Source organism: Dendropsophus ebraccatus, chromosome 3, assembly GCF_027789765.1.
Source record: "Dendropsophus ebraccatus isolate aDenEbr1 chromosome 3, aDenEbr1.pat, whole genome shotgun sequence".
Lineage (NCBI taxonomy): Eukaryota > Metazoa > Chordata > Amphibia > Anura > Hylidae > Dendropsophus > Dendropsophus ebraccatus.
In genome coordinates, this window is record NC_091456.1 from 188,225,363 (window position 1) to 188,233,313 (window position 7,951).

Below are 7,951 nucleotides of genomic sequence, written 5' to 3' on the forward strand. Positions count from 1 at the left end.
TATAAACGTTTTATGGATGATGTGTTTATCATTTGGTCAGGGTCGAAGGAACAATTTACATCCTTTATGGAGTATTTGAATAAAGATGCTAAAATGAATATGGCATTTACGTCCGTTTATGGAGGTGACACACTGGACTTCTTGGACGTGCAGGTTAGGGTGGAAGATGGGCAACTTACCACGTTGGGTTTTCGTAAACCCACCGCTACTAATGGGTTGTTGCATTTTGACAGCTCCCCCCCCCCCCCCCCGCACGTCAAAAGGTCAATTCCTTACAGTCAATTCTTGCGACTTTGTCGTTTGAATAGCACTGAGGAAGGTTTTTCGACACAGGCCCAAGAATTAACCATCAGGTTACAGGAGAGAGGCTACCCTCCCAGCAAGGCAATCAAGAGAACAGGTGGTGAAATATAAAAAGAGAAGAAGGGGAGATAGGAGATTTGTGTTTTCTTTTACATATACAGAAATGAACCAGGTAATCCAGAACGCGATCAGAAAACATTGGCACCTAATAGAAAGTGATGAAGATGTCAAAGAAATCGCTATGAGACAGCCTATCTTTTCATATAGACGTACACGTACAATTAGGGATTCACTTGCCACTCTGAACACCAATAGTAATAAAAGACACAGAAATTGGTTGGAAAACAGTGCCCTTAAAGGTAACTATAGATGTGGGTTTTGTTCCTTTTGTAACTATATGCAGGAGGGAAGGGATGTGACCGTAGGAGGCACAGGATGGGAAGTTAGACAACTGATCACATGTAGATCTAGTTTTATGGTCTATGCCATCCTGTGCCCCTGCGGTCGCTTCTATATAGGTAAAACCATTAGAAAATTGTTTATTAGGTTCAGAGAACACTGTAATTCTATTCGGACAGGAGTAGGCTGCACACGCTTGATAAATCACGTAATTGAGGAACATAATGGTGATAAAGGTGTCCTTAAATTTCTAGGTCTTGAAATTGTGAAACCTTCTAGTGATGGAGGAGACCGCCATCAGCGGCTGCTGAAGCGGGAGTCCTGGTGGATTATGAAAACAGGGGCCTTAGGAGCTCTAGGACTCAATGATAAAAATGACATGAGTATCTTTATATAGTTGTCTGTTGTTCATCTTTGTATTTCTTTTGTAATGGTTTTAGCTGTTTATATTATATGTATTATACTACTTTGTATGGCGTATCCACATTTTGGTTGGTACATATGGAGTTAATATGGTAACCATGAGAACAGCTATAGCATACGCATAAAGCTGCGCCAGCTGTATGACGTAGATTATGTGAGCCAGTTGAAGCGCGCAAGCGCGAAACGCCGTCGCTCTAATCTGTGGAACGCACCTTCTGCTTGTACACTGCTCTTTTCCTGTAATAAAGCATCGTATTCCGCTCTATATTGGTGAGTTGCCGTTGTTCATCTATTTTACTATTATTTACATTAGAGCTCTATATGTGTAATGTACATGTAGCTGAGCTTAATATGTGTAATGTACATGTAGCTGAGCTGTAAGTGTACACAATAGAGCTCTATATGTTTAATAGAGGGGTGCGCTTGGCTGGGGGGCATATGCCATTAAGGCTGGGCAAAGAGGGGACCTAGTGCTATAAAGGGGGCCTTCATAGTATAGGGGAAATAGAGGGGCCTGGCTACTATTTCAAGGCTGAAACTGGGCCTAACTGCATATATGGGGGCACAGAGGAGCAATGTTACTGTGTGAAGCAATACACATGATGATTTTGATTAGAAATTGGCATGATGCTGCAATGAGGAGCCTAAAATGTTTGGTAGATTCTATGGAGATGACTGGAGAAGTCTTTCTGATGGCCGGGCCAGATGGAGAAGAAAAAGAAAAACAAACAACCTTGATTAGCAAATATGTCACTTGCAATTCATGCAGAGAAGACCCCCTGTAAGTCACTGGATGTAGCTGCACTATAATCACATATAACATCTGCAGAACCTAAGTAGGCTGGATCTTCCTCTCCTATATGGTCACTGCTTAGAAAGAATATTGGTCAGTCTTTGTATAGTGGATTTTATTCAGTAACAGTACAGTGGTATTATTGAGTTACTGTGTCGTGGGGAGGAGGCGGCAGCGGCATCAGATATACACGATCCTTCTCTGCTCGCCGATTCTTGGCGAGCAGAGAAGGAGATCATGAGCGATCTGGGGCATGGTGCCACAGGCACGTGATGCCCAGGCACTGCGGTGATTGGTGCTGTCTCGGACAGCACCAATCACCGCTCAATTCCGGTATACCCGCCCCATATACCAGAATAGTGCTGTGATTGGCCGATCAGAATTTACTGGCCAATCACAGTGATTGTCGTCACGGGGGGCAGTAAGTAAAGAGCAGCCATCTTCCTACGATCGCGGCCTGTGGCATCCTCTTAAAGGACCCGTGTACCGGTATGTCATGGGTCCTTACGTTACAGGATTCCATGATGTACCGGTACAGCATGGGTCCTTAAAAGGTTAAATCATCACCCTGTCCCATTTTACAAATAAAAAAAATAATTGGTATTGCCGCGTGTGTAATTGCCCAAAATATTAAATTATGGCATTCTTGATTTTGCGTAAGGGCATAAAAGGCTGATTTTTGGTCACATCATATCCAGGAAAATAGTAACAAAAAGCGTGGATTTCTATTAGCTACCAGTGTGGCAGAACCGCACAGATATGATAATACATTATATACACACATCTATATAACTTTTAATGTACTTTTAATAGAAAACAAGTTTTCATTATGTGGAGTTCCCCTTTAATGGCTGTCACTGTGCAGCCCATGCCCGAGACCAGTATGATTCAGAAACAAATTCCCACCAAGGGTCACAAACAGGACATTTTCCCTATTGTTAGCGATAGATGTCGGGTCAATCCCTGGTACTTGTGCTAAGGACTTTTCTGGACAAGGTGGTTACTGTTGGGAATATTATGATATAACAAAGGTAGCTATATACCGCATTATATTCCAAGGAGCGGAATAAGGGCCCTATTACCCGAAGCGATAATTGGCTGAATTAGCTCGATTATCACTCTAACATCCACTTCTGCTAAGCCAGCCCCCTCAGTAACACCCACTGCTGCTAAGCCAGCCCCCTCAGTAACGCCCACTTCTGCTAAGCCAGCCCCCTCAGTAACGCCCACTTCTGCTAAGCCAGCCCCCTCAGTAACACCCACTGGTGCTAAGCCAGTCCCCTCAGTAACACCCACTGCTGCTAAGCCAGCCCCCCTCAGTAACACCCACTGCTGCTAAGCCGGCCCCCTCAGTAACGCCCACTGCTGCTAAGCCAGCCCCCTCAGTAACACCCACTGCTGCTAAGCCGGCCCCCTCAGTAACACCCACTGCTGCTAAGCCGGCCCCCTCAGTAACACCCACTGCTGCTAAGCCAGCCCACTCCTCACCTCAATGAGGCCAATATGATCAGCCCAGGATATCATATCACACAACAGACACCCCACAGCCGCTCCTGCCTCAGCCTGCAGTGGGAATGTAACCATCACATAGTGACTTATCAGCACCTGGGAAAGCAGAAGGGCATGAGTGTATATGTTATTCCTGCACAGGCTTTCATCACAGCTGGATAATTGTGATCTTATAACAACATGGAGACAGAGACAGAAAGAGAGCGAGATATACAGAGATAGCAGGAAATGGAGAGACAGAGAAGGGGGGGGGGTGAAGTAAGAGACAGAGAGTGAGGTGAAAAGGGATAGGGAGAGAATAGACAGAGAGAGGGATGCAAATATGGAGATTATAATGCACTTCTTGATAACAACCACCCAACTTTCCCAGGTGCTGATAAACCAAACTTAGAAAGTAGTCGGAACTACAGCCACTCACAGGAATTAGGATGAGTTGAAGATGTGTCTGCACCTAAGAGAGCAGAGTGATGTACACCAACACCTCACACTCTGTCTCTTTCCCTCACACCTCCCCCCCTTCTCTGTCTCCATGATCCTGTGCAGGAATAACTTATACACTTTGGCCCTCAGTCACACATACAAGCACCCAGCTTTCCCAGGTAGCAGAGTTGTGCAAATAACAGTTAGTAATAGACAGATATATGTGAGGTAATTCCACTGGCCCATAGGAAGGTAGAGGAGCTGCTTGTGTGAGGAAACAGCAGTATATTGTAGCTAAGAAGCTGCACAGCCATTACTGACCTTCATATAGGAGAGATTCCCTAAGTTCAGCATGATGATGTGATCAGTATCCCAGCCTGCCTGGTTATTGGCCAGCAAGCACCATGTGACTAATAAGCCAATCAGAAGTGACAGGACAACTGATGCAAATTAGCCATGAGGAAGGGGGATGGTTTACAAGCCAGGACAGAGAATACAGCTCAGTGCAGTGACTGCACACTGACAGGCTGACACAAAATGGCTGCACACTGACAGGCTGACACAAAATGGCTGCACACTGACAGGCTGACACAAAATGGCTGCAGACTGACAGGCTGACACAAAATGGCTGCAGACTGACAGGCTGACACAAAATGACTGCACACTGACAGGCTGACAAAAAATGACTGCACACTGACAGGCTGACACAAAATGGCTGCAGACTGACAGGCTGACAAAAAATGACTGTACACTGACAGTCTGACACAAAATGGCTGCACACTGACAAGCTGACACAAAATGGCTGCAGACTGACAGGCTGACACAAAATGACTGCACACTGACAGGCTGACAAAAAATGACTGCACACTGACAGGCTGACACAAAATGGCTGCAGACTGACAGGCTAACACAAAACGGCTGCACACTGACAGGCTGACACAAAATGGCTGCAGACTGACAGGCTAACACAAAATGGCTGCAGACTGACACAAAATGGCTGCACACTGACAGGCTGACACAAAATAGCTGCACACTGACAGGCTGAAACAAAATGGCGGCAGCTAAAGAGGGGACACAAAATGGCGGCAACTAGCGATAAGATGGGTCACCAGTAACAGGAAAACAGTTCCTGGCCAGCAGCTGAGAGCAGAAAAGTCGCTGAAAACAGCAGAACAGATGAAACATCCCTATGTGAGTAATGTATAGGAATAGAAATATGGGTAAAATGTTTATTAGTGGAGTACCCCTTTAACAGGAGCTATTACACCAAGGATGGCCACTCAGTATAGAGGCGGTTGCTAGTGGTGTGGACCTCTGGCTATCTGCTTTAGAGGATGCTAAAGCTTCATTTATTGGTCAAAGCGAGTAATGAGCAGTCCCATGAGCAGTGTGGCCCTACGGCACAGCAGAGTTGTGCAGGCATACAGATAATGCAAGAAATCTAATAGAAACACTGATCTGATCTACTGTGACATCATACGTTAGGTAACTGATGCGCATTAAACTGTGTTTCTCTACCAAGTATTTACTGTTACACCATATATGTATTCAGATGACATCACCATAGAGTTCAAGGTTATGGTCTCCTTCCCCCTCCGTCCATGTTTCACTAGTGCAGATTTTGCTTTAAAATCATTTACCTCATTCTGAACATGAGAATGTTTTTTCCCTTTTGTGAGTTCTTTCATGTTTAACAAGATTTGAATTCTAGGTAAAACATCTCCCACATTATGAACATAAAAACTTCTTTTCTTCTGTATGCATTCTCTAAAGCTCAAAAAATAATTTATTGACTAAAATATTTCCTAAACCTGAAAATGAGTTCTTCTTTGTGTGAGTTTTTTGATGGCCAAGAATTTATTTCAGAGAAAAATATTTTCCTCATTCTGAGCATGAAAATAGCTTCACCCCTATGTGAATTTTTTTAAGTTAAAAAAGAGCTGATTTCTGAGCAGTCTTTCCCACATTCTGAACACAAAAATGGCTTCTCTCCTGTGTGATTTTTTTTTTTTATGTTCGCAAAGCTTTGATTTCTGAGCAAAACATTTCCCACATTCTGAACACGAAAATGGTTTCTCCCTTTTATGAATTATCTGATCAAGATATTTTTTGTGATTAAAGCTTTTTTCACGTTGTAAACATGAAATTTGAGGTTTTCCTGTATTTTCTCTTTGATGTCCATCGTCTTCTCTGTAAATGTCAGCTTGCTGTGATGAAGCAGAAGATGGGACTTGTATAACAGGATGAGATGAGAGATCTTTGCTGTGAGGGGCTGAGGGTGTATCTGGGATAGTGGACGGCTCCTCATATGTATCTTGTGTGATATGATCCTCTGAGGAGATCTGATGTCCCCCTGAGCTCCTGGTAGAATCATCTGCAAAGGAGAAAACACCATTTCTCTTATTTCCCAGTAATAGAAGCTTATACATATTGCAGACATGGAAAGTTCTGGACTCTGATAGGTTCCTTATAAAGAGCTGATAGCTGTTATTACATCTGAGAGTAATGGAGTTTTCCAGGATGAGAATAATAGAGCTGATAATAATAATAGATTCTCGTAGAATCATCCCCGCTGATCACTTGTTCTCCCAATGGGAAAAAGGTTCTCTATGCTATAACTAAACAGATTGTACAGTCCTCCAAGTATCTTCTTAATGACAATATATACGACTAGACAGGATTAAAATATAAATTAAAACACAAGTGTCTCTATATATAACCACATGTGGTGGTTTATCAGCCCAGGGCCATGGTCAGCACAGGACTTGCCAGGGCCTCGGCATCTCTAGGGGCCCAGAAAGGAAGAGGGGCCTGGTGTTCTAATGCTAAGAGAGAGAAAAGGGTGAAGGACCTGATCACATGACCCGAAGGTCCTCAACCTCACAGCGTGGAGATGAGATCAGCACAACAGAGAGAAAGAGGGAGAAGACACTTTCAGTCAGTGTCAAACAGTCAGTGTCTGTGTCAGTAATGTGTGTTTGTGTATGTTAGGTGTGTCTCAAGTGAAACCGTTACCTCTCAGGCCGTGACTTAGCATCACAATGACACTGATCTTGATCCCGGATTGGCAATCAATTGCTTTGGGCTCCAGCAGCCCTTAAAATCGATCTGCAGAACAATGGATATACATACTACCTAGAATCCTATGAAAAAAACTGTACCTGAATCCTATGAAAAAAAATCTCCCACAAAACTGTACAATGTTGCCCCCTAGTGGGGCTATAAGACAATGTAATGACATTTTTTTATAAAAAGTCTATTTTTATTGTAAAAAGCCCCTTCCCACAGTAAAAGTTTGAATCACCCCCCTTTTCTCATTTATAAATAAAAATTAAAGAATGAAAGAAACAAAGAAACTTATTTGGTATCGCCGTCTGCGTAATCACCCAAACTATAAAAGTATCACATTCCTGATCTCGCATGGTAAACAGTGTAACCGCAAAACTCCACCAATGTGCAAAATTGCTGATTTGTGTTCACATAAAATCCCCAAAAAAATTGCAATAAAAAGTGATCAAAAAGGCGTATCTGCAAGCAAGGTACCAATAGAAAGTACAGATCATGGCACAAAAAATGACACCAGATAGACCAAAAAGTACAGGCGTTATAAAAATGGGAATCGGGCAATTTTATACACATTTCGTTTTTTAAAATAATTAATTAATTTTTTTTTAAAACTGTCAGGTAAAGTAAAACATATAGAAATTGTCTATCGCTGTAGTCGAACGAACTTGGGGAACATAGATAATATGTCAATTTTACCATAGGACGAACGATGTAAACACTAAACCCCCTAAATTCGAAAAGATTTTTTTTTTTCTCAATTTCACCACACTAAATTATTTCCGATTTTGCAGCAAATTTTATGGGAAACGTAAAGTCAGTCATTACAGTACACATTATTACTGGTGTCGCCTTTTAACCCCTTCCCTCCACTGTGCATACCGGCATGTCCTGTGGCAGGTGGGGAAGTTCAGAGAGGGTCCACGCCGCAACCCTGATCTCAGCTGCTTTCTGCAGCCCGGGACCGCAGCTATTACCGGGTGCGGCCGATCGAAGCACCCACTAGTTGGGACAGGTAAATGCAGCCGTCAAACATGACAA

The 7,951-nt window shown here is 43.1% G+C and overlaps 1 protein-coding gene and 1 pseudogene across 1 annotated transcript in view; both read right to left on the reverse strand.

Annotated features, from left to right (window-relative positions):
* Nucleotides 1-7,951, reverse strand: part of LOC138786597 (zinc finger protein 208-like) — a 646,972-nt pseudogene that overhangs the window by 94,404 nt on the left and 544,617 nt on the right.
* Nucleotides 1-7,951, reverse strand: part of LOC138786860 (zinc finger protein 585A-like) — a 90,147-nt gene that overhangs the window by 24,173 nt on the left and 58,023 nt on the right. The window lies entirely within an intron of this gene.